The 27,213-nt window shown below is 49.3% G+C and overlaps 1 protein-coding gene across 2 annotated transcripts in view; it reads right to left on the reverse strand.

The window, feature by feature from the left end:
* Positions 1-27,213, reverse strand: part of NSMAF (neutral sphingomyelinase activation associated factor) — a 2,198,666-nt gene that overhangs the window by 1,426,964 nt on the left and 744,489 nt on the right. The window lies entirely within an intron of this gene.

Raw genomic sequence — 27,213 nt, forward strand, 5'->3', positions numbered from 1 at the left:
ACAATTTTATGTTATTTCTACAAGGTTTTGCTTGATTTTAGTTTTTTTCAAAGCTTTCATATTTTTCTGCTTCTTACGATTTGGTGTCACTAAGTTATGGTTTAAAATAATCTCGTCTTCATTCCTTCTGTCTGACCTGTTCGCTGTCTGTTATGCATAGATGGAAAGTAGCGAAGGGACCGTCCAGACTTAAAAGTTCATGTTCAGAAGTATCGAGTCTTGTTTTGCTGATCACAGGAGATTGAAAAAGATTAGAGGGGGAGCAATTGTTCTGTGTTTCCAACTGATGGATAATGACTTCCAAAGACCCTGTGTGGTTTTCAATTCGCTGTAGATGTTTTCATACAGTTTAAATAAGGACAGGAGTACAAAATGTAAAACTGAATAGGAGTTGGGCCCTGTTTAATGGCGTCTCTCAATAATTCCAGCATTTCGCATAGCGACTCATCATTTTTTTTTTTTTTTTAAATGTATTTTATTTTATAACGACCACACAGTGCAACAGAACATAAATAGAACACATCAAGCCACAACAAAGGCCAAACAACAGATATGAAAAAGAAAAGAAAGAAAAAACAGAACAGAATTAACTTAACAATCCCCTTCCCTCCCCCCTATGAGCCTGTAGGGTGTCCACCATCATTGTCCGTTCCGTGTGGTGGGGTTCCGTCGCTCTCAGATCCAGCCGAGGTCGACCCCGTACTAAACAGTTCAGCCAATAGCACCTTCCATGCCGTGAGGGAGCTCACCTCTTCCTCCCCTCCCGCCCTGCTGACCTCCCACCATGCTGTCGTCTCGGCGGCAGCCCATTTCTGGAGGTCACGCCACCATACCTCCACCCGTGGCCTCTGACAATTCTTCCATCCCATGGCTATTCTGCGTTTGGCGAGTACATAAGCCAAATCTTTAAGCTTCTCCACGTGCCGAAGCTTGCGCGCCCTGGGGTACCCTCCAAGCAAACAGGCCCAGGCCGAATCTATCTTAAGTACAATGCCCCTCCCTGCCAGCTTCTGCGCTACTTCACTCCAGTAGGTTGCAATCACAGGGCAGGCCCAGAACATGTGAATCATATCAGCGTTCTCTGTGTTACACTTGGGACACGCCTGGCGCCCAGTGTCTCGAAATCTGGAAATTCTCAGGGGGGTCATGTATGCCCTATGCGTGATATATAGTTGTATCTGTTTAAACCTGGCATTCCTCGATACTTTTTTGTGGTACCCCAGGGCGCGCTCCCACTGCCCATCCGCCATCGGGGCCCCCATCTCTGTTTCCCATTCCAACCTCAGGTACCCCAAATCCTTCCCAACCTTTGCCATCAGCATATCGTACAGCCTGGAGACCTCATGCCCGCCCTCGGATGCGTCATACATAATCTCCAGCGTCGCATCCGGCTCGTCTGCCAATACGGTCTCGGGCCAAGTGCTCCGGACCTCCCTGATCACTCTGTGGAACGTCATGTATTGCCCCGTGTGCAGCCCCGCCCCCGCCTCTAGATCTGCGAACTCCGCCAAGGCCCCATCCTGCCAAATGTCACCCAAAGTGACCAGCCCCACTGACTCCCAGTATGTTCGCAGGATGGCCCCAAGCTGTCCGTCTTCCCTTGCCAAGGCCACCAGCGGCAGCTGCGGCATGCACGGCAGGGGATCCCCCATCATCCGGCAGGCTCTTCGCCACATGTTCCTGCCCAACGCTAGCATCTTGGGACGCCCCCTCATCCATGTGCTGGATACCCAAATAATCTCTCGCAGGTAGAAGGGGGAGAAGTCCTTTCCCAACAGTCTGTGTTCCGGGGTTTCGTCGTCCGAAAGCCACTTGGCCACGTACTGCAGCTGCGCTGCCACGTAGTAGGCCTCAAAGTTCGGCAGCCTCACGCCGCCTTTCTCATAAGCATTCTGCAATTTCCACAATGCGACCCTGTTACGCGTGCCCTGCCATAAGAAATCTCTACATACCCTATGTAGTCTAGCAAAAAACCCCTTGGGTATCATGTATGGAATGTTATTGAAATAATGCAGCAGCCTAGGTAGCACGACCATCTTAAGCATAGCACCCCGGCCCATCATCGCTAAGGGTAGTTTCTCCCAAAACCTCATGCACTTCTCAATCCTCCCCACTGCCAATTCAGTATTGTGCCTGTGTTCCTCCCCGGTCGTGTGGTATACGTCTATGCCAAGGTACCGAAAGGTGCTTGTCGCCCATGGGATCCGCAATACTGGCAACCTCTCAGCCGGTATCCCCACATAGCCGCCCAGCGGGAACAGAGTGGATTTCCGAGGGTTGACCGCTATGCCAGAAAGCCAAGCAAACCTCTCCATCACCTCCAAGACATATTGCAAGTTCTCTTCAGGGTATTGGAGGTACAACAGCATATCGTCGGCATACAGGGATATCAGATGGCTCTCCCCCCCCACCTCTATGCCCACCGGGTCATACTGTTGCCGGAGGTAAATTGCCAAGGGCTCAAGGGCCAGGATGTACAACATTGGGGACCAAGGACATCCCTGCCTGGTGCCTCTACCTAACTGCCACCTGTCCGACACTACTGCCCCCGTACGGACTCTGGCTAGAGGCGCGCTGTATAATAATTCGGCCCACCTCCTGTACCCTGGCCCCAATCCGAAGTGATCCAGTGCCGCCAACAGCCACGGCCAACGAACAGAGTCGAACGCCTTGACCGCATCCAGCGCCACTATCGCCATTTCGCCGTCCTTGCTACATCCCCATTCGACCACTCTGTGTAGGCGTCTATGGTTGTGGGTAATGTTCCTGTCCGGGACATAGCCCGTCTGGTCAGGGTGAATCAGCTTGCCTATCACTCTCCTCATTCTAGCCGCCAAGACAGCTGTTAGGATCTTGCTGTCCTGGTTCAGCATCGACAAGGGTCGATAGGAGCCGCAACCGTGTCCCGGTGTATTGTGCTTGGGGAGTGGCACTATGACCGCTTCCCTGAGTGATTCTGGTAGCTGTCCCAGCTCAAACGCCTCATTAAACATGTCCAGCATGGGTGGGAGTACCTCCTCCCCATACGCCTTATAAAACTCACTGGGGAACCCGTCCGCCCCCGGGGCCTTGCAAGTGGGCAGCTGTCGCACTATCTCTCTGAGCTCTTCCAGAGTGATCGGAGCATCCATCTCCTCTCGCTCTTCATCGCTGATTCTGGGCAGGCCTATATCCCCGAGTACTTCATCTATCTCCTCTCGGCTCCCCCCTTCCCGATCTTCATACAATGTTTGGTAGTATTCTGCGAATGCCCCATTTACCCCTTCTTGCGTGTCGATCTCCGCACCCCCTTCGGTGATGACCGATCGGATCGGAGCCCTAGGGGTTTCGCTCTTATATAGCCAAGCGAGGAGCCTGCCTGTCTTGTCCCCACCTGCATGCAACCTCTCAATGTACTTCGTATAATTCAGGTTACAAAGTCTGTCCCAATGCCCAGAGCACCGCTGCTGCAGCTCAGTAACTACTTCCATATCCGTCCCACCCTTCTCCAATTCTTTTTCCAGCTCGATCTCGGCCTCTCGCAGGTCGGTCAGGATTCCGCCCATTAATCCCTTGGACTTCGCGATAGCAACTCCCCTCATCACCACCTTAAAAGCCTCCCACAAAGTACCAGCCGACTTGACACTCCCTGTGTTCGACTCAAAGTACGCGACTATCTCCTCCCTCATGTCCTCCTTGAATACCGGATCCCGTAGCGCTTCCGCCCGAAGGCGCCATGTTGGAATCCGTGCACGTGGGGGGCGCAGCCGCCATTGCATGATTAGGGGCGAGTGGTCCGAGAGGACCCTCGCCCTGTAGTCAATCTGTTCACACTCTGTAAGAATGTCTGGAGTGGCAAAAAAGTAGTCGAGCCTCGTGTGCAGTTGGTGCGGAGCCGAATAGTGCGAATACTGCCTCCCACCCGGGTGTCTCGCTCTCCACACGTCTACCAGGCCTAGATCCGTTAGTAGCGACTGCAATACCTTGGCCGCTGGGCTGGGCCTAACCATTTTGTCATCCGACCTGTCCTCCCTGGGGTTAAGCACACAATTAAAGTCTCCACCCCAGATTACTGTGCTCCCCATCCCTTCACCGAGTCTCGCGCACAGTGTTTTAAAGTAAGTCGCTGTGTCCTGGTTGGGCGCATAAGTGTTTATGATACAGACAACTCTACCTTCCACAATCCCCCGAACCATGGCCAGCCGCCCGTCCGACTCCACAACCTCCCCCAAGAGCTTGAACGGGACATGTGGTGCAACCCAAACCAGCACACCCCTGGCATACGCAGAGAATGTGGATCCAACCACTGTCCCCCTCCATTTTCTCCGCACCATTTCGAGTTTATCCCGTGTCAAATGCGTCTCCTGTAACAAGGCCACGTCTATCCTCTGCCTCTTCAAATACAACATGACCTTATTACGCTTCAGGTAGCTATTCAACCCTCTAACATTCCATGTCAATACCTTAAGGTCTCCCATGATTTATCCGTAGCTCCCACTTCCCCCTCTGGTCTGATCGCCTCCCCCCAGTCCCGACTACTTCCCTTCTCAGTTTCTTCCCCAGGCTCACATAACAACTAACACCCCCCAACCCCCTAACCGAACCAACTGCCCAGCTCCATCCCTGGATCTCAGGCATCCCCGTGTCCGGTTCTCTCCGGAAGCCCGTGTAGAGAACCCGACACAGTGACTAATCTAAACACACACTGGGGTACGAATAAAACGGCCCTCGGATGCCCCCTACACATCTATATCCGCGCTCGCGGACCATGTTCGAAACAGTTAAAAAGTGCATCCCCATCACAAAGTGGCAAAGACTATATTCCAGTCCAAATGTTCAAAGTCAGCCGGGCCCACTGTTTCACTTAACTCTCCCTGCTCCGTCCGCCATCTGCTCATCGGGCTCCTGAGGGCAGTTCTGCGCATCGAGCCATTCCACGGCCTCCTCAGGGGTGTCGAAAAACAGCGTCTTAGCCTTGAAGAAGACCTTAAGTTTGGCTGGGTAGAGTAACATATACTTGAAACCGGCCGTCCGCAGGCGCCTTTTGACCGCCCCAAAGTTCATCCGACTGCGCTGCACTTGTAGAGTGTAGTCGGGGTAAGCAGTGATGGTTGCCTCCCCTCGCCGTATGGTGCCCCCTTTACGAAAATGTTCCAGAATCTTCTCCCGGTCTTTGTAGTTGAGGATCTTGGCGATCACGGGCCTGGGCGGATTACCCGGCGGTGGCCTTCTGATCAGGGCCCTATGTGCCCTCTCCACTGCAAATCCCTGCGTTAGGGCACCTCCGGTGATCTCCTGCAGCAGCAAGGTCTCAATAAAATCTGTGGGATTCTGGCCCTCAGCTCCCTCCGGTAGGCCCACAATCCGGATGTTGTTTCTGCGGGCCTGACCTTCTGCCTCTTCAGCCCTGCTTTCCAGGTTGCCTACCCTCTGCACCAGGGCATGGATCTCTCGTTTGTGCGCGGTGCATTCCGCCACGGTCGGGCCCATCTCCTTCTCCAGGGTCTCTGTGCGCTCGGCCAGGGTTCGCACATCTTGCCTCAGGAGGATCACGTCCTCCTGTACCGCCCCGACCTGTAGTTCCATCGCAGTTTTCAGTTCGGCCACCGCAAGTTGGAGTTTGGTCTCCCATGTCGCCTTCAGATCTGCGATCGCTGCCAGGACCTCCTGGTTCGTTCCTCCTGTGGCCATCTCCTTGGGCTGGGCCTTCTCTTTGCTCCTGGTCCCCTCGGTGCCAGGCGACGTCTTGGCAAATTCGTCGAGCGTGGGCTGTTTATTCTTCGCCCTCAGGAGCTTGCTCGACATATCTTCGATCAGGAGCGTCCCTTCGATCTCGCTTAGGCCCCAGGCCTGGGGGCACTATGTCCCCCCGTCGCCACACAGTTTCGGCTACCTCCAGTCAGGCTTGCTCTCGCTGGATCGCGCTGAACGTGAACTGAGGGAATCGCCTCCAGAATCCCGGTCCCCGATCCTTTGTCCCAACATCAGGCGACGGCAGCCATTTTGTCTGCCGGCGAAGCTCCGGCACCAAAACTTCTCGCGGCTCCTGAGTACACAAGCGCTGCACAATCCCGTGTGAAAATGCATCCACATGTGCAGCCGAGCTTCGCATTTACAGTCATCACCGTCTATGCCACATCGTAGCGGCCGTTGCGCGGATTCAGCCGGATAATGTTCGGATCAGCGGGAGCTCCCGTTCAGGCACGTCCTTTCACATGGCGTCCAAGCCACGCCCCCAGCGACTCATCATTAATAGTGGATGTATGGGGTGGGTCACTGTTGGGCTCACCTCGTATCCACAGGGACGCCACCCAGCCGGGTTACTCGCTGGTATGCTTCCCAGCTTTGCCCTGATGTGGTCTGCGGGGAAGGTTCTGCCTGAAAATATAGGAGGACTGTGTTCAAGACTGACCGACTGGGGTAAGTATCCTCCCTCCACTCCCGTCCCTCTGGCGCCCTCTCCTCACCTTGTGGTAGAATTAGGCGTGCTCTCCGTCCTGCCTTCTTTGCAGGGGCGCGTTGTCTATCATGGGCGAGTGCGGTCCAGTTACTTCACTGACGCCGGCCCGTTTGATATTGTTCAGGTAGGTCTTATTGCTGTTCTTTAGATTTGTTGCTATCCTGCATGCCTTTCTTAGTTTAAAATGTCTCTTTTTTCTCCCTTAGGTATGCGGAACTTCAGCGCGGCGAACTGGCTTGGTTGAGCCCCGCTGGTAAATGATGGCGCATTAAGAGCGCTATGATGCGGTAAGTAAGCGCTATGCGCAGTGCTGTGAAGTCTTGCCTTTGCTAACCTGTGTTTTCCTTCCTTGTAGGTCGCGGTGTTCTTCAGCGCGAGTGGAATGTCCGGAGTGGTGCCAGCCGGCAGGCGACCAGCCAGGTAAGCCTTTTGAGCAGGTTGTAATTTGTAAATGTCTCTACAACTTTCTTTAATGTTGCCTCAATCTTCCTCTTTCAGGTCGTTCTGTACGGGAGGCGTGCAGATTCGAGGAAGCTGTTCTCAGTAGCTGCGAGTGTTTAAAGATGAAGACTGCAGTTAAGATGCTGCTGCTAATGATGTTCCTTTGGTCTCCTTGCAGGATCTGCTTCTCCAAGGTTCGAGGGAATAGCTGGACATGGTGAGCGTCACGTTGCAAGCTGCAAAGTAACACGAAGCATGTTCTGCAGTCAGGGTGTGGTTTATATAGCCCAGGTAAAGTAGTACCAGGGAAAGTAGTTCCAGGCCTGCCACACCCAAAACACTAGACCGCATAGCTTGGTTCTTAGGGAACCAAGCTATGTGGATGCCTCCATGTTGGCTGACAATACAATAAAGTAGTTCCCAAGCACATTGTTGTTCATGGTGAATAAGCCTGGCGCCAGGACTGGCCCCATGAGGGCTTTTGAAGAGGATGCCAGGCTCTAGAGGCCCGAGTCCTGACTCCACCTGGCCAATGGGTTTGCCAGAGGGGGTTTTGGCCGAGGGTCGTGACAGTCACCTTGTGTGCCCAGGAACAATGCAGGTGAGCCAGGAAGGCGATCACTTGCTAAATGACATCCAATGTAGCTGTTCTCAGCTGTATGATTTAAAAATTGAGTCAGTGTTGGTGACTGCGCAAGGGCAGGGTCTGCAAGGTTAAATTCAGGTGGCTTTGTAGAGGTTGTATGGCTCGTAGACCTTTCATCCTCCTTTGGGTCGCCCTCGGTTTTAGAGTGAGAGAGGGACACAGGTGGTAACTCCTTCTGAAAGAAAATAGGCTATTTTAGGCTGAGGGGTAGTGCTGAAGGTATTTGGCAGGCCAGGGTTGGTTTTGGCAAACACCGATTGTCCGCAAAGTTGGAGATGTGCAGAGTAGTAGAGCAGAGCATGGCAATGTTCTCAAGTGAATGGCATCTCTGAGCGATCGGTTTTCTTCTTAAGTTATACATAGCAGGGGTACAGGGAATAGTAATAATGCCTAGCGTGAAATGAGGCTGTAATCTACTCATATGGTACCTAATAGTCTCAAACCAGATGGAAGCAAACTACTAACAGCGCTCTCGTACCGCTCTACGTCTCCTCTGTCCTCCATCTGCCTCGAACTGCAGAACACCCTGCTTCCCTCCGCGCTATTCAGGCCTATATTTTTCCCACCGGTATAACAGTGTAATTAATGCAAGTAGCAGTCCGTGCTGCAAAATGCACCAGGATCAAACTGGTCCACCATGGATCTATTTTGCCAGGAACTGCATAACACTGCTTCACTCCTCGTTTTTATGACAAAGAACTACGAAAGACTGTCCTATTTCTTCATCATATTCCTTCTCCTTTGTCATATTCATTCATCCTTTTAAGCTAACATGCGGACAATAACTGGTGTTCATAAAATCCTGCCACTTTAAACATGTCAGGTTTCCCTATAAAGAAGCCATTGTGAAAAAGAAGAGAAGTTAATAGGCCTCAGAAATTTAAGCAGCTACTCCCTGAGAGAACTGTTTAGAGTCCTGAAAAATCCTTGCTACAACATTAGCACCATACCTCAGTTCTTGTTTGGGTGAAAATAATGCAGTTCTCCCTTAGACCAAAGCCTTAAGATTGGAGTGCATATTCACTCTTCATTAGATCTTTCATGAGTTACATCCAAAAAACAAACTTTGAAGAGTGCACACGACTTTGTTGGCTTGGACTGACCAAGATCTGAACGTTGAACTATTTGATTTCCAGCCCGTATCTATTATAGAGATCAAATCTTTTTTAGCAACATTTAAACACACCAGTTGTCCTAGTGACCTATAGCTCACAACTGTCTTAAAGGAGCGCATAGATTCCTTGGGCCCTCCATTTGTATTTTATTAGATTTGTAGAGCACTTTTGCCAAAGCGATTGACAAAAAAGATTAATTACAGTGTCACAGCAAATAATGAAAATAATACAAGGACATAAACGCAAAGCTTAAGAATGTGAAAGAACATGAAGCAGATGGTCTTTTAGTTGAGGGTGAAAAGAATTAAGAGAAGAACAACAAATATGTAATAGTATGGCGTTATAATGCTCAGGAGCAAGGAGCGAGTAAGAGCAAATGCGAGTGGAGGAACAGAGAGAAGGAAAGGGAATTAAGATCGAAGAGAACGAGTGGGAGTGTAGAAGGATACTAAAGAGCAAAGGTAGGAGGGGGAAATACCATGCAGAGACTTCAACACAAAGCAGAGAAAGTGAAAAAGAAGGTCAAGATCAAAGGAAAGGAAAGAGGCAGAAAGAAGGGACAGAGTGACAGAGCAACGGGGAGGTAGTTGAAAGAGTAAATCGTTAGCAGTTAAAGACTGAGCGCAGTGGGGTAAGATCAGAAGAAGGAAGGCCAAGCAGAAGAAAAGAGCAATAGTTAACCCAGGAAAAGATGAGATCAGGAATTTAGAAGCCCATAAAGAAAGAAAAGGATGGGCACGACGAAGATTGGAGGGATGAAAATGAGCAGCATAAAACGGAGATGTGGGGAGAGGAAGAAATTTGTGTCAAAGATGACGGCAAGAATATGAGCAGAGGAGGAGAAGGAAAGGACAAATGGGGAAAATAAAAACTAGAGGGGGAAGATGAGTGGGAGGCAGGGGACGGGAGGGTAAATATAGAACCTCCGTTTTGGCAGCATGAGGAAAACAGGAAGCTATCCAGGCCCCGACGGCCGAAAGGATAATACTGTGGCATGCAGGAATGGAGTGAAAGAAAATAAAATATGCATGTCATCAGCATAAAAGTGACAAGAAAAATTGAAGGAGTTGATGGGGGCTGAGAGAGGAATGGTGCAGAGCAAAAAGAGAAGGGGACCAAGGACAGAACCTTGCGATAAGCAAAAAAGCAGGCGAGAGGAAGAAAGTTGACCGACCCAGGAGTCAGAGTAGGAATGGTTACAGAGATACTATTTAAACCACCTTAGAACAGTTCCAGAAAAGCCAAGAGATGAAAGAGAGGGAAGAAAAATAGAGTGAATGAAAGTGTCAAAGGAGGCTAAGAGGGCTAGAAGAATGGGAATTGTTTATTGTGCCAAGCAGAGAGTATCAGGTTGGAGACAAGTAGAAGTGCCAAATCCATGGAGTCGGAGGGGGGAACCCCAGATTGGAGAGGCGGGAGAAGAGGTGTAGGAAGGAGACATTTGAGAGCTGTGACAAACCACAGGTATTCCCCTCTTCTCCCCAACCAAAGAAAAGGGAAATGTGTACTTTCTCAGTTGATTTCCGTCAGTAAAGATGGGGAAGCCACCACCAAAAGGGTAGGGGTATGTGACGAATCGCAGGTATTCGCCCCTTCTCCCCAAGGGGGAAGGCCCCCTGTCTAGCATGGGAGGTGAGCCTGCTCGGCAAAACCATGCCTAGCGGTCTAGGCAAATGGTACCTCACTGGGAGAGACTCCCGCTTTGGGGACAAGGACTTCCGTTCTTGTGAGGAACTCCCTAGACAAACACATTTAGGTGCATACATGGGACTACCTGGTAAGCTGAAGAATGTGGCATCCTTATCGTTGGCATGACAGAGGTGACCTTATTAGCAATTTGATCAAGCACTATATTCCTTTCTATTGGTGTGCATTCTGGTATGTCAGTCAGTAGGGGGAGATGTGCACGTAATGCATGTTTTAGCCGGATGTAACGAAATTGTTCAGTGTTACGAAGACCCAATTGGGTGATTAGGTCCTCAAAGGGTGCTATTTTGCCGTTTACAATTATATCCTCAACTTTAGTGATCCCCAATGCTATCCACCCAGGCCATGTTGGAAGTTTACTCATTTCAGGGCAGGTTACCGTTACCCCATAATGCCTGTATTGGGGTGATGCTTTTGTCCCAATGTGTGTCCGTAGCTGAAAAAGGAGATGAATAGGAGGATTATTAAGGGCGCAGAGGAGCCAATTGACAAACAGGAAGACCAATTAAAAGCACAGAACAGTAATCAACACAAGGCAGATCAATGAGGACACAATACATTTATTAGCATGAAATGACAGAGACCAGTTTAGCATACAAAATATAAATCAAAACAACAGGGTTGAGCAATGTTAGAGATACGAGAAAGAAAAGAAAGGCAATACAAGATTCAACCCAGTGGCACAAGAAAAGGAAGATGTCTCTTTAATACGAGATGCATATTTAATTGTGACGAGGAGGAATAGAAGAGAGGAGCTTGATGTGCAGGGGAAGCCCCCTGACATAATTACGCCGGCTGGAGGCGGAGTGCAAGCAAGTCATGGAGGCCGAAACTTGTGGAGAGAGAGAACGTGAGGACGAGGCGCAAGAGAACCGGCGTATGCAGACGTTCGAGTTGACCGAGAGAGGAATAAGCAGCCCGCTGGTGGCGTAACCTCAAGCTGAACGTGTTGGGCAGGACAACACTGATACCGCCAATGCGGGAAGTGTGGGTCGCTTCCAACCAACAGCACCAGTACGAAGCAAGAGTCTGACGCAGACCTGAGAACGTGAAGGCGAGAAAAAGAGAGATAGAAAACCGTCTCAAGCGAGAGCCGAGCCAAATCACTGGCCCCTACCAAGTGAGAGGTACCGGGAGAACCATGCGCAAGCCAGACTACAATTAGGTGAGGGGAGTTGGAGGCAAATAACGAGTGATCCAGAGAAGGAATAGAGTTATTGTATGAAGCTAGAACCTCGTGCCAGTCCACAGGATGAGTTATAAACTGAGCAAACTAATCTATGGTTTCATGTGTGCAAATATGCTTTTTGGGCTCCCCCACACGCCCTCTGAATCTGAGTATACCTGTGTCTAGTTGCCGCATTGTCACCCCTGAAATACCCACCTTGATATGCTGCTGCCACCATACTTACTGAATCATTCGCTCAACGCCAGAGCCTAGTTAACATACCTGGTGAATCTGTTTTTGTTTGTTTTGTGTGGCTTAACCACTAGTTGTGCAACCACCATTGCTTAGCTGAATGCTATAAATATTTTTGATAACACATTTCATTAGTTTTTAAAGAATCTGGTGTAGTTTACACATTAAACATTACATGGCAAACAACCAAAAGAAATAGCACAAACACAGATCCAGCATATTCGCTAGGGTAATACAGTGTGCCATATCATATCCACAACCCATAACCTTCTAATTCCATGTTCATATACCGTTTAATGTACTTATTGTGCATCTTCCCATTTTTGCCAAATTTTCTTTGCCTTCCCAGGACACCCTCCGGCGGTATAGATGCGTTGTCCCATTAACATACAAATGTCCACATCCGTTATCCATTGTGTGTAGTGCAGGGCTATATTGGACCCCCACAGTTTTGCTATATTGCGCTTAGTTATTCCTGTGGTAGTGGAGAGAAACAGTTTTTCAAAGCGTGTCATCTCCCCTTCTTCCTCAATTCACAACAGCATCAGCTTAGGGTCTCTAGGGATGGTGCGGCCCAGGACCGCTGACACCTTATCACAGCAGTGTGGCCAGAATTCCTGGATTCGGGGGCATTCACACAGTATATGAAAGAAGGTGCGTAGAGATTTAGGGTCAATGGCACCGTTTCAATGATAGAGAGCTACTCTTGTGTATTACACTCTATGCAGTACTTTCAGCTGTATCAATCCAAGTCTAGCAGAGATCGCGGTCTCTGGTGGATACATCAAAACCGTAACCCAGTCTTCAGACAGTATCGGGCCCACGTCTCCCTCCCATTTCAGTTTCAGGTTACAGAGTTCAGATGTTGCAAAGGAGGATATGGCATTATACATGACAGAGGTGACCTTATTAGCAATTTGATCAAGCACTATATTCCTTTCTATTGGTGTACATTCTGGTATGTCAGACAGTAGTGGGAGATGTGCATGTTTTAGCCGGATGTAGCAAAATCGTTCACGAAGACCAAATTGGGTGATTAGGTCCTCAAAGGGTGCTATTTTGCCATTTACAATTGCATCCCCAACTTTAGTGATCCTCAATGCCATCCACCCCGGCCATGTTGGAAGTTTCCTAATTTCGGGCAGGTTACCGTTACCCTTTATTGCCTGTATTGGGGCGATCTTTTTGTCCCAGCTAATATGCTTATGGGAGTCGCTCCATATAAGCGCAATGTGTGTCGTCATGGTGCAAGGGGGTGGGGTTTTCAGTTTCCAGTAGAGGCATCCCAGTGGGGACATCTCCTGCATCACAGCGATCTCTGCTCGGATATGCGGTAAATCCCTATTTCTGTGCAACACATCGTTCATCGCCGCCATTTGACTGGCCCAGTAGTATGATTGTAGGTGTGGTAGCCCAATACCGCTTTCCCAGATGGAGCGTTGAAATGTTTGTAGCGCTATTCGTGGGTGCCCTCCTCCCCATAAAAGTGTTTGAGGGTAGTGTCGATTTTGTGGAATTCTAGAGCTGGTATATGGAGTGGGGCATTCTGCAGGATGTAGAGAAAACGCAGTAGAGCCAGCATTTTAAATAGTGCTGCTCTCCCCAGTAGTGTTAACGGGAGCAGTACCCAGTGATGCACATCTCTTCTAACTCTTTCTGTAATCGGGTGTACATTTTTGGCCACATATTCAGAGAGATTAACCGTGATCTGGAAGCCTAGATAGCGGAAGTGTTCCATTTCGATGTGATACGGGCAGTTGATTGGGATGCTGCATTCTTCGCCTTTGACCGGGAATAGGATGGACTTAGACCAGTTCACCCTCAGACCACTGAAGGACCCATATTGTTCCACCAACTCTGTGACCACTGGGCAGGAGTGCACCAGATCCCGTAAATACTCCAGAAGGTCGTCAGCATAAAGGGAGACTCTATCCTCCATATCTTCTCGCCATCTGAAGCCTTTCCACGACGTAGTATCTCTTGGTAGTATCGCCAGGGGTTCAATGATCAGCGCAAAAAGCAGTGCCGACAGGGGGCATTCCCTGTCTTGTTCCTTTGCCCAACTGGAAGACTCTCGAGGGCCATCCGTTCACCCAACCTCTGCTTCAGGAGAATTATACAAGAGCTGGACCCATCCCCTAAAGAATTCCCCAAATCCCATTCGGAGCATGATTTCCTAGAGGGCAACCCCCAGAAGACCAAATCGAAGGCTTTCTCAAAATCTACCGCCAGGAGATCCCGGAGGGTGGAGCTCTTTCCAGTGCCAGGTGGAGTCGGCAGAGGTTCATGCGTGTGGACCTCTGCGGCATGAACCCACATTGGTCCGGGTGGGCTAGTGAGGTTATTACCTTCTGCAGCCTATTCGCTAGCACCTTTGCTAGGATTTTGGTTTCTCCATTGATCAGGGAGATTGGCCTGTATGAGCTACACCTCTCTGGGGGTTTGCATGATTTTGGAATGACGATTTTACTAGCTTTTCGGAGATCGGGGGATATGGTACCCTGTTCTTTTAAGTGTAGGAACAATTTAAGTAGATGTGGAGCTTCCTCCTTCCCTCCCAATTTCTTCCATCTGTCAATCGGGAAACCATTTGGTCCTGGTGTCTTCTCCGGTTGTAGTTGCGATATAGCTAGCACTATCTCGTCCTCTGTGATTTCTTGTTCAAGGAGGGCACTTTGTGCAGAATCTAGATGGGGGAGTGTGATCCTATCAAACAGTGGTGTCTATGGGCTCTTCTGGGGCTTTGTACAGTTCAGCATAATAGGCTGCAAAGCCTTCCGCGATGTCGCGGTCAGTTTGTAACAGCTCAAAGTCCTCTGTTTTGATTTCTCTACCTTGTTGGTGGCCCTCATCGCACCGTTCCAGCAAGCGATAATTTTACCTGCTTTATCTCCCGTTTCGTACATTCTCGTGCACATCATTGCGTGTGCCCGTTTGGCGTTGTCTAGGGCTATATTACGGAGACATTCCTTGGCTAGTAGTAGGGATCGGTGTGTGTCAGGTGAGCCTGTGGCAACATGCATCGCTTCTTTCTGTAGGACGTTTTGTTCTGCTTCCATTAGTGCCCGCAGACAGGATTTTTTATGAGCCACCGTCCAGGACAGGATCTCACCCTGGAGAACCGGCTTATATGCTTCCCAAAGCGTTGCTGGGTTGTCTACTGACCCGGTGTTCAGCTCGAAATATGTGGTTGTGGTTTTTTGAATGTTCTCAACGAGGTCCAGGTAGCCGAGATAGTAGCTATTTAGACGCCACGAGGGGGACTGGGTGGGAGTGGTCTATAAGTCGTAAGTGTTATCAGGAGAGGGGAGTGGTCCAAAATGCCACGCGGAAGTAGAGTCGCACCTATCGCTCTATGTGCCTCCATTGCTGGAAGGAAAAATTATAAGTTACTTGCCGTAGTGACTAACGTACTCTTAGTCCTTAGTCCCCTTTCCTCCATAGTGCATGGGCGTCCCTTGCATGGGACGGGAGACGGAACCTTTTTCACCAGAAAAAAACCTTCCCCTTTAAATTTAGAGGCATGCAGGGGTGCGGCCCTGGGAGCATGCGCTGCCCTGACTCCACCCTCCGGCACCACACCTCAGTCCCCATAGACCCGTTGACAACAGATTAACATTGCCTAATGAAACCAGTTTTATTAGGGGGGAGGATGGTGGGACGTATGGAGGAAAGGGGACTAAGAGTACGCTAGTCACTACGGTGAGTAACTTATAATTACTCTTATATCCCGTCCCCTTTCCACCATACTGCATGGGCGATTACAACTGAATGTAGCCCCAGGGTGGAAAGTAGACCCTCCTTAAACCAACAGGTTCCTAAGAACCGCCTGTCCGAAGGCCGCGTCTGATCTAGATCCGGCGTCCAAACAGTAGTGCTTGCAGAAAGCCAAAGGGGTGGCCCATGTGGCCACCCTGCTTATGACCTGCCAGGGGATATGTCACTGGAAGGCGATGGCAGTTGCCTTGGCTCTGACCGCGTGGGCATGCATGTTGGCCGGGGGTGGCTTATGCTGTTCCTCGTAGGCTACTTTGATGGCCGAAACCATCCACCGGGCTATGGAGGCCTGGGATGCCCGATACCCCGGTCTTGAACCTCCAAAAGGTGATGAATAGAGCGTCCGACTTGCAGAAGCTCTTTGTAAAGTCCAAGTAGAACTTCAGTGCTTGCCTGACGTCAAGGCTGTGCAGTACTCTCTGCGCCTCGTCTTTGGGTTCAGCAAAAAAATGTGGGCAGCACAATTTCCTCGTTCAGATGGAAAGCGGAAGGCACCTTTGGTAGGAATGTTGGGTGCGTTTGTAGGACTTCCTTGTCCTTGTGAAACGTAGTGTATGGCTCCGAAGCGACCAGCGCCTGAATTTCGCTGATTCTGCGAGCCGAGGTGAGGCCGACTAACAAGGCCGTCTTAATGGTGACCAGCCTGATGTCCACGGACGCCATGGGTTAGAATGGTTTGTGTGCCAGGGCACCCAAGATTATTTTGAGGTCCCACACAGGGTGTGGCTTCTTGATGGATGAGTAGAGCCTGGCGAGACCCGTCAAGTGCTTCTTGACAATCGGGTTGGAAGAGGAAAAGCTCTCCTCCTCAGAGTTTCTGTAAGCCCCAATGGCCGCCAGGTAAGTGCGGCATGTGTCCACCTGCACGTGTGAATGGGCGAGATACGCCAAAAAAGAGAGCACGTCGTCCAGGGAACATCCCAGAAGGTTAATGCACTTAGAGTCTGCCCAGTGGCAGAACCTGGTCCGCTTGCTCTTATACTGGGCCCTGGTAGATTTGCTCCTGGTGCCCTGTATGATCTCCAGATTAGCTTGAGAGAGGCTGCAATGTCCTAGCGTGACATGTTCAGGAACCACGCTGTGAGGGCTAATGTCTCTGGTGCGGGGTAGATGACCAGGCCCCACTGTTGCGGCACAAGATGTGCTGGGCCCGTCGTCAGGGAAATGGGAAGCCTCTTGCAGAGGCTGTGGGCAGCTCCGAAAACCATGGCCTGGCTGGCCACCATGGAGCTATCAGGATGATACTAAGGAGGCGAGACTTCTTGATCTTCCATATCGCCCTGTGAATCAGGGGAGTGGGTAAAGGCGTATGCTGTCATTCCGTCCCACCTGATCTAGTTTTCTCCCTCTGGCGGTGGTGGTTCGTGCTTCTGCGCCAGCGGTTACGGGGGGTGACGGGCCTCGTTCCGGCAGAGCCCGGGGATTCCTGTTTGTTACTCTGCGCAGACATCCAGTCCCCTTCAATGTGTTGTTCCGCCCATAACTGAATGCTATAATCATCTCCTTCCTTCTGTACTGGTTAAAACTCAATAAACAAATTTGAAAATAAATAAAGTAATACAAGATATGGAGAAGTGATTGGTTCTCGTATTTAGGGGCTAAGACTTTGGAAAAAATGAAACAATTGGAAAAAATGAAAGCAAGGCTAAGCACAAAGAGGTTTAGGAAAAGTAAGAAGAACATGGAATTGAGATCAAAGATAGCAAGCAGGTTTATGGAATGAAATAAGACCAGAAAGAGATGGCAAGGCAAGACTTTGTATACATTTAAAAACAATACAGAGAAAGTGAAAGAGTAAACGAGTATCAAAGCAAAGCAACAGAGTGAAAAAGAAGCAGAGATAGAGTCTGTAGCTGAAAAAGGAGATGAATAGGAGGATTATAAAGAGCGCAGAGGAGCCAATTGACAAGCAGGAAGACCAATTAAAAGCACAGAACAGTAATCAACACAAGGCAGATCAATGAGGACACAATACATTTATTAGCATGAAATGACAGACTAGTTTAGCATATAAAATATAAATCAAAACAGGGTTGAGCAATATTAGAAATACGAGAAAGAAAAGAAAGTGAATTACCAAAAATAATTGTAAGAATTCGTGCTAAAGCAGAAAAAGGAAGATGGTCTGGAGGGAATGAGACAGAAGGAGGGCGAACAGAATGTATAGTAAAGCAGACAGGAAAAAAAGGACCTCAGTTTTACAAGAACAAAGATGAAGCAAGCAAGCAGTAATTCAAGACTGTACAGCTAGGAGACAAGCAAAGGGTAGGGGGAAGTAAATCAGAAAAGAAAGAAAATGAGAAATAAATTTGCAAAGCCTCGGCATAGAAGCAATTGGGAATAATAAATTAAGAGATAATGCTGCGTTGACCTGGAAAGCAAGTAGCTTTAGTCAGAAAGATACAAATGGAACCATGTGAAGTACAGAATCTGAGAATCATCAAAAATAAAGTAGATGAAAGAATAGTGTGATTAATAGTATCAAAATCACCCAAAAGACCAAGAAAAACAAGATTATAAGAATGGTTAGAGTGCTGTGCAAAAAGAAAAGAATTTGCCTCATGAATAAAAGCAGTTTTATTAGAGTGAAAGGGACGGAAACCATATTAGCAAAGAGGAAAAGCGTGATCAGGAGAATTATAAACTTGATTGTAAAGTATGCTGTAATGCTGACTACTCCACGCTGAGTCTGTGTTCCGAGGGCAGTTTTATTATGGGTCAGTAATTCAGGACAGGCACAATTACTACATTGCAACCCACACTATTTCCATTAGTCCTGAACCCTTGGATATTTCTTCTTGCTGGGTTTTTCGGCTTCCTGGCATCTTCCTTCAATAGGCCCAGACGTACTCCACCAGCTCAGCTTCCTTGCCCTATTCCTGCTGTGACAGCAATAACAACCACTGCTTAGTTTTCCCTCTTTATATAAATCCCCTTTCCCCGCTAGGATTAATCATTAGCCGGCCTCGTCTCCACCCTTCCCTGAGTCCTGCTGGCCTTTCCCATCCAATGGTAGACCATTCATTCCCTTCTCTTCCTGGTAACGATTAAGCCCTGCCCCCAACAAGTCAGCATGTCCTGGATGCCATGGCGCTTAGTGTGTGCCGTGAGCTCCTATTCCCTGTGAGCCCAGAGGGGGGCACCTCCCTGGCAGCGTACCCCGTTCCTTCACTAGCCCCATGTGGATCTCTGAGGAGCCCTCTCCCAGTAAGTGCTGGCGCGTTCCATCCTCCTCCATGGCACGGAAGACTACATCTTCCTGCCCGGGGGAGCCATCACCTCCTGTCGTCCGTCCTGCAATAAGCTCCTGCCTGCCCTCCGTCAGAAAGCAGCACAGGAAACACAGAGCACCCCATGGTACCCCAGCTCTCAGCCCCCGCAAGTGCTCACATAACCCCCTGTTCACCAAGCCATAACGATTGGGCAGGGCAGTCAACTGGGAAAGTAAATCCACCTGTGTCAAGACCTGGAAGGTGGACAGGAATAAACAAACAAAGTAGGCTGAAGATCCAGAAACCACAACAATCTGTGGACGGGTGTCCTTGTGTTGCGCCATCCAAACCAGTGGAGCATGATCCGTAGCCGAGGTGAAGTTACACCCTAATAAATAATAATGAAGTAACTCGATGTCCAATTCCCTTCTCCATCGTAGCACAATTGACCTTACATGGCAGAAGCTGTGACCTATCGTTCTGGAACAAAACAGCACAGATTCAGGTTCGTGAAGCATCAATATGCAAGTAAAAAGGAGCCGAGAAGTGCGGATAACGGAGGACAGCATGGGAGTCCAAGGCGTGCTGGAGGCTTAGTCAGTCAATTCCCACTTCCTGTGCTTAGCTCTGGAGGATCTCTTCAACAAACAAGTCACCAGTGCAGCTACGGTGGGGGCGCTGTTGCTGGCATTGAAGGGCAGCATTGATCACCTTGGTGTCAAAATTGATGCCCTCACCTGTAAGGTGGACATCAAAGCGGTGCAGATAGAGAAAATGTGTGGGTGCATGGAAGAGGCAGAGCAGAGGATTGGGACGGCCGAAGATAACGTAACGTCCCTGCAGCGCGAAATGGTCAGTTTGCAGCAAATGGTTAAAAAAATTGCAGCTAAGAACGAGGACTTCGAGGGCCGCTCAGGGAGGAATAATATACGCGTCACGGGGGTCCTGGAGTCTACACATATAAACAATATGGAAAAATGTGTTGAGCAACTCATGGTCGATGTGTTGGACAATCCTCCGCTGTCCAGTATGTACATGGTGGAACGTGCGCATCGCTCACTGGAGGCGAAACTGTCCCCAGGAGCCCATGGACGTCCCATAATTGCTAGGATATTTTGTTATCGGGATAGAGATGCCATACTGCGAGCAGCTCGAGAGAAAAAGGAGCTGCGGTGGGGGAGTTCCGTCATAGGGCTATTTCCAGACTTCAGTCCGGCGGTCCAAGACCAGAGAAAAACATTCCAACCTGTGAAAAATATCCTGCGGAGTAAAGGCATAAAATACTCTAGGATGTACCCGGCCAAGCTCTGCGTGCAACGTAATGGCTCAACAATGTTCTTCACACCGGAAGCTGCGGGACAATATGGCAGAAACTTGCTGGAAGCGGGTGGGCCGCCACAGCACTCACCCTGACCCAACGATGATATCCTTTAAAATGAACAGTGAGGTTCCTGGGTGGGCCCTCGATAATATTCAGTTTATAGGGAGCTGGAGTAAAGTAAGGCAAAATATGTTTTTTCCCACATGCTGCAGACACTGCGGTACAGTTTAGTTAAGGTTACAGGGGTAGGGAGGGGAGGGATGGATGCCGATAGGTTCTAGTTTTTAGCGTGGGTGGGTAAGGGAGGGGGGATCCTGGCCACAGCTTAGTTAATCCGAGAACTGCAGGCAGTTATGCTAGCATGTGTAACAGCACAACTCACAAGACTTATTTGCACAATTGAAGTCCCGAAAGCATTGGGGACTCTAAACTATGGCTCGCCTGGAGGTGCACGTGAGGGCGGGTGCTAGCTGGATACGGGATGGCTGCAATGGCGGTAGGCAAGGTGAGCCCCTCACAGTGATGACTTGGAACGTGCGGGGACTTGCCACCCAGAAGAGGACCCGTATGATAGTGAACATTAGTAAAGCCCACAGGGTCAATATGCTATGTCTGCAAGAAACACACTTAGCTCGGACTGCCCCGCTTCCCAGGCTATCTGGATGGGGAATACATAGATATTGCTCATCCTATTCTACACACTCCAGAGGGGTTGCTACATATATACATGGTTCATTGCAATTCAGGCTGCATGAGCAGGTAGGGGATGTTGAAGGCAGGTGCATCATTTTGGCGGGAGAGATTTGCGGATCGAAATATCTCCTCGTAAACATCTATCTCCCTAATACGGACACACCTGACTTTTTTTTACCAATGTGCCGACATATACACAAGTTCCCGTCATATGAGATCATTTGGGTCGGCGACTTTAACTTAGCTCTCACCTTGGAGATGGACAGATCCGTAACATCACAGCAGGTGCTACCCCAAGAGGCGAAGGCGTGGTCTGCAATCTCCACAAATCAGGACCTTCGGGATGTGTGGCGAGGTGAGCACCCGGCGGCTAGGGAATTCACCTTTTACTCTGGGGTACATCATAGCTCATCGAGAATTGACTATATTATGGCGTCCAGCTCCCTTGCCAGATCAGTCATAACAACCTATATACTTCCCCATACTCTAACCATTCACCTGTACTGGCTCAAATTAGGCCCCCAATCAGTCCACATAGGCAGCTTAGGTGGCGGTTTAGAGCCACGGCCTTGCAAGACGTGGCGTTCAGGCAGGAGCCAAGATATCGATACCTACTTTCAAGCCAATGAAGGCTCAGTCCCAGACCAGAGCACAATATGGGAGGCCTTTAAGGTTTATATAAGAGGTTGCTGTATATCCAAAGAAGGAGGGGTGTTAAAATCAATCCGCAGGTCCATGGCTAGGGTTGGAGATGCTATTCGACAGTTAGACAATGAACAGGGCAGGGTAGACTCTCCCAAAGTCCAGCACAGGCTGAAGGAGCATAGAGAGGAGTACAAACAGCTGGCAGCCAGCGAAGAAAAGTTCCTAGGTGACCCGATAGCAGCGACGAGGTAAGGGGAGGGGGACCGGCCCAGCTGAACATTGGCATGGACTATAAAACAGGAACACAAAAATACCCCCATCATGGAAATCGTGGGGAAGGATGGGAACACTATTAAAGATATGTTCGGGATAAATGAGGAGTTTAGGGAATACTACACTCGGCTATATGAATCCCGACAAATGGCGGGACACAATGTCATTACGCAATATCTGGATGAAATTGCGCTTGGGTGGCTGGATCGAGAACAGGGGGAGGCCCTAAACGACCCAATTGAAGAAGAGGAAATTCATAACGCGATTAAGGCTCTCCCAAGTGGTAAGGCCCCGGGGCTAGATGGGATAACGGCTGAATTTTATAAAACATATGCAAATATCCTAGTACCCCAGTTGATCCGAGTATATGAGGAAGCCATGGCTGCAAGGACCCTAGACACCTGGCGTCCTATAGACCATTGTCATTAATTAATACCGATAATAAAATATTGGCCAGGATCCTGACCGATCGACTGATCCCACAGATGCCAGTGCTGGTCCTGCTGGTCCTACTGGACCCAGCGGGCTTCATCCAGGGCCAATCTACGCAACATAATTTGCAACGCCTATTCTATCTGATGCATAACGTGAACCCTGAGGTCCCTATAGCTATAGCAGTGTTCGACGCTGAAAAGGCCTTCAATTCAATCGAGTGGCCTTTCCTTTTCGAAGTGCTTTGACGGTCTGGGTTTGGCCTTGCATATATCAGTTGTGTTAAGCTGTTGTATACGGCTCTCCGGGCGGCCATTTATACAAATGGGGTGATCTCAGAATTCCTCTACCCCACGCGGAGTACTCGGCAGGGCTGCCCCTTTACCCTTGCTCTGTTCGCCTTGGCTATGGAGCCACTGGCATGTCACATCCGGGAGAGGCACATCTAGCGAGGGATCTGGGTGAGCGCATCGCGCACTATTATATCGTATATGTTAAACATCCCAGAACGGAGGGCTGCGTTACCTTGGGATTGAGGTTTCTACGAAGATATAGACACTTTATAAGGATAACTATGTGAAGGTTTTAGAGGGTCTGGAGCAGAGGGTGGAGTCGTGGATTCGTCTCCCGATCTCCCAGGCAGCTTGTATCGCCCTAGCCAAGATGTTCATGCTCCCCAAGATGCTTTACATTTTTAATAATGTACCAATATGGCCCCCGACCTGGTACTGGACCCGCATTAAGAAGATGATGGTTAAGCTGGTGTGGGCTGGTTAGGAACCCCGCATAGCGTACAATACGTTAACCTCCAAGTATTAACATGGCGGACTGGAAAACCCGGATATGCAGGTATACTACTTAGCGGCTCAGCTGCAATACGTTGCAAGCGGGAGCTTAAAACTCCCTAACGCCCCCGCACATAAAAGTAGCCAGGGCGGTCTCATACCTGAATGATTTATTCGGTCTGCTCTGGGGAGATGGGGGTCCGAACCCGAGAAATGAGGTCCATCCATCTCTTGTGTCCTGTAGGGCTTGGGAGCAGTTAGCCCGAATATTAAAATGTTCTCCGGACTACCATCCAGAACTACCAGTATATGATGTAATAGGCATCCCACTCTCCCACGAGAAGTCATTCAAGGAACACTTCCAAAGGTTGTGGATACAAAAATTGGGGGATTTGGTAACAGACGGTAGGTTAAAGCAAAGGGGCGAAATGCGATAACAGGGGGAGCATAATGCTGTGACTCTGCTACATTATTACAGACTTAGGGGGTTATTGAGGGCGAAATGGCCGAATTCCCCAGTGGCCCCTGTTGCGCATGAAACCCAACAGTATGTGCTCCACCCGATAACAACCGGCAAACTAGTGGCCACTATTTATGCTATGATTAGAAGCGGGAAGGGAATACAGAGACAGAGATTCAGGGTTGTATGGGAAGCCTCCTTAGAAATGACATTGAGCCAAGAACAGTGGAAACTGGTTTGTATGCAAACAAGGAAGATAGATACAGGCTAGTCCATTACAAAATCCTGCATCAGGCCTACTATGCCCCACAAACACTTAGCAAATATTACCCGGAGAATGTGCTAGCATGCAAGATGTGTGGTAGGGAGCTGGCGGACCTTTACCACATGACATGGGACTGCCCACACATCAGATATTATTGGAGAAATGTTGAGGGAACAATGAAGGAGATGCTTTCCACCACATGTACATTCTCGCCGGCACTATGGCTTCTGGCGTTAATTGAAGGTGGAACGCGAACTGAGAAATAATTGTTGGGCATGGCGTCGGTTGTTGCCAGGTACACGATAGCCAGGTTGTGGGGCAAGCATAATCCTCCAACGTTCACAGTCTGGTTTGAGCATATGAAACTGTGTGAACTTAGGGAAACCAGATATGCGGCAACGCTTCCTGTTAATAGTCAACCATGGGACTGTTGGCCCCCATTTCGCCGATATGTACTTAAAATGGAGCAGTCCGACCAGGCATCAGAAGGGAACGTGGATGATGGCGAATGACGGGGCACATGGGTGGCGGGGTGAGCAAGGACGCAAAAAAAAAAAAAAAAAAAGCAAGTTTGTTGGGATATGAACTATGTTAAACTTCTGTATGTGAACTTTCTACATTGTTATGGTAGAGCTGTGCTGTGCGACAAGGGGGGGGGGTGGCTGGGGTGGCTTGTTGGGAATTTGGCTGGTTGTTGGTTGAGTTTTAAAATTCAATAAAGTTTAAAAAAAAGGAAATTGATAATAGTGGCATGGTTGGTAATTGCAAAATGTTGGAAACAAAAACTGCCGCCAACGATCACCTACCCACGGAGGAGCTGGAGCTCCATCTGAGCAATGCAGGAGCAGCGTTGAGCCCAGGAGAGGAGAGCCCCTCTTCAGAATATATTTGGTAAGCAGGCTTTCAATAACGTGCCTGTTACGCGACCGCCGCCACAATTTGATCTAAGTACATCTAAATTCAGATGTGCTCGCACGCAGCACTGCCGCGTGCTTTTTTAGCTTAAAAGTGCATTCACAATTGAAATATGCTGCCAGATTGCCGAATTCGCCATCAAGCACCACGAGGAGTGCCCTTTCCAAGATGGCCGACCAAGGCCTGATGGACCTGCACCTACATCTGAACAAGCCCATGACCTGCTGCTAGGCCTGGATTGGCTGCTGCTGCCTTCATCAGCACCTATCAGGCGCCGGCAGGCGTAAACCGGCCCACCTCACCAAGGCCCAGGAAACAAGGCTGCTTCCTGTCCTTAGCCTGTCACGCCTATCGCCAGAAAGACTGACTGTCTTAGCGCCGACTTCCTCACAAGGTAACAATTGCAATCCTCATCTTGTTTCCTAATTGATCCGCTACCTACAGGATTTATCACCAGCTTTTGTCACCCTCCGTAACCCGACCCCCTTACAGTGGCAACCCTCTGCTTATAGACCCGAAAGTCCACTTTGGACCGGACCCATATACTCCCCTCCGCCACGCCACCATCCTGTCTTTGCTCTGACTCTTACTTAACATCACACTGCACTGCCCGAGCTAACGCCCATGTAAGCCATCCAACCTCATGCGTCTGTCACGCCCTCTGAACTGCCGGCAGTGTGGGCACATTCCCGCATGATTTTAAAACGTCCCATGTGTTATTGCTGCCTGTCCCTGTGTAACACCTGCAGCCTGTGTACTCCGCATGCGATACGCCTGCAATGTATAACGAAATGCTTGTAATGAATGATGATGCCTTTACCAAAGATGCTTTGAACTACACTGCTATCTGATCTTGCATACCGTGTTCACAACATACCTTGTCTAAATCTATTCACAAGTATAGTAGTCATTCGCGCCTAATATTGTATTAGCTCTGAACCTGTAATCTGCACCTAATCTACTCTAACCGCAGATCTGCTTAGAATATTGCCATATACTATGTGACACAAATAGGTCTTCTGCAAATGCCTATGTATTGTTACAATAGCTCTGATCCGAACTAGATGGTTGCCTATGCCCTTGCTCTGCATAAATCCCATCCATTACAGGGTATGCTCAGTTGTACCATCTCGCTAAACCTACTTGTTGCTACCCTTGTACTGGCTTGACCATATGCTACTGTTCTCACACTGCATCGATGTGCCCCTCTGATAACTGATGCTAATTCTGTCCTTTGCTTTCGCTGCCATGCTGTATCAGTCTGTCCCATGCTACGGCCGCTACTTGGCATAGGCCTGCCCCCACACCACTGATGTCATACTGTATTGACCTGACCATATGCTATTGATGCCATACTGTTAATCCCTGCACTGTACCTCTGCCACACTGCCAACACAATGCTACTCTGCATTATCTTTATCATGTTCCCATTCTGTGTCATGCATAACAGTGTACCCTGCAGCGGTAACAACTACATAACCTACAAGAATGGTCTAGCTAGACCGGCCTGCCCTAGGCACCACCCAATCGCCTGCCCCACACCGTTCTTGCCCACCACGCCAGTCTTCCCACAAAGCTCCCAACACGCCCATCCTATGGTAGCGCACATTTAGATGTCACTCTAGCCAATAGGAATACTGATAGTCCCAAATGGCACCAACCTAGCCCAAACTCATCACGCCCTGTTCTTGGTCATAGCCCAATTAGCACTAACACCCAAGCAGACACACACACCACCATTTTCGACCTGACTGAGCGTAACAGACTAGGTACCAGACTTTTCCATAAGAATGGCAACCATCCAACTAAACCACACACCAAGAACAACCTGGATGTAGTTTCTAACAATTCCAACCCACTCCCCCTAAAAGGAGCACTTCTAAATGTTAGATCCCTAGTCGCCCATTCCATAGAGACCGCTGACATCATCCTGACCAACAACCTCGATTTTCTTGCAGTGACAGAAACTTGGTTGCATGACGCTGCAAGCCCATATCTAACCCTAGCTATTCCTGATAACTACTCCATCATCAGAGCCGATAGACCCAACGTTCGAGGAGGTGGTGTAGCCATCATCTTTAAATCCTCTCTTGACATTAGACTAGCCTCCTCTTTTCGGCTGAAATCATGTGAGCATCTCACAGTCAAACTTCAAAACATCCCCCAAGAGCACAATTACGGTGCACCTAATATACAGGCCCGAGGCCCGCCTGGATCCTTTGAAGAAGATATCACATCCCTAGTAGCCGAGAGCTCCAAACCCTCAGCACAAATCATCATCCTTGGGGACTTCAACCTCGGGTATAATGACCCTAACGACACCCCAGCCACCTCCTTGGCCAACGCACTAACTGAGCACGGCCTCATACAACTCTGCTCCCAACCCACTCACTCGAAAGGAAGGACTCTCGACTGGGTAACTGCTCTTAACTGCAATATTACCCTTAAGGACCCCCTACCTCTTATCTGGACGGATCACCACCTCCTTTCGCTAGACATCAATATCAATAACCTAGTGCCCAAAAAGCCTCTTCATGCACCTGCCTGCCCTACGAGGAACAAGCGTAACAATACAGCTGAAGCTCTTATACTCCTGGTAGTCCCTACTCTCAACGCACTACCGGCCACAGCTAACTTGAACCTGTTGGTCAACACCTACAATGAATC

This window comes from Ambystoma mexicanum, chromosome 5q (assembly GCF_040938575.1).
Source record: "Ambystoma mexicanum isolate Mex_15411 chromosome 5q, UKY_AmexF1_1, whole genome shotgun sequence".
In the NCBI taxonomy this organism is placed as follows: Eukaryota; Metazoa; Chordata; class Amphibia; order Caudata; family Ambystomatidae; genus Ambystoma; species Ambystoma mexicanum.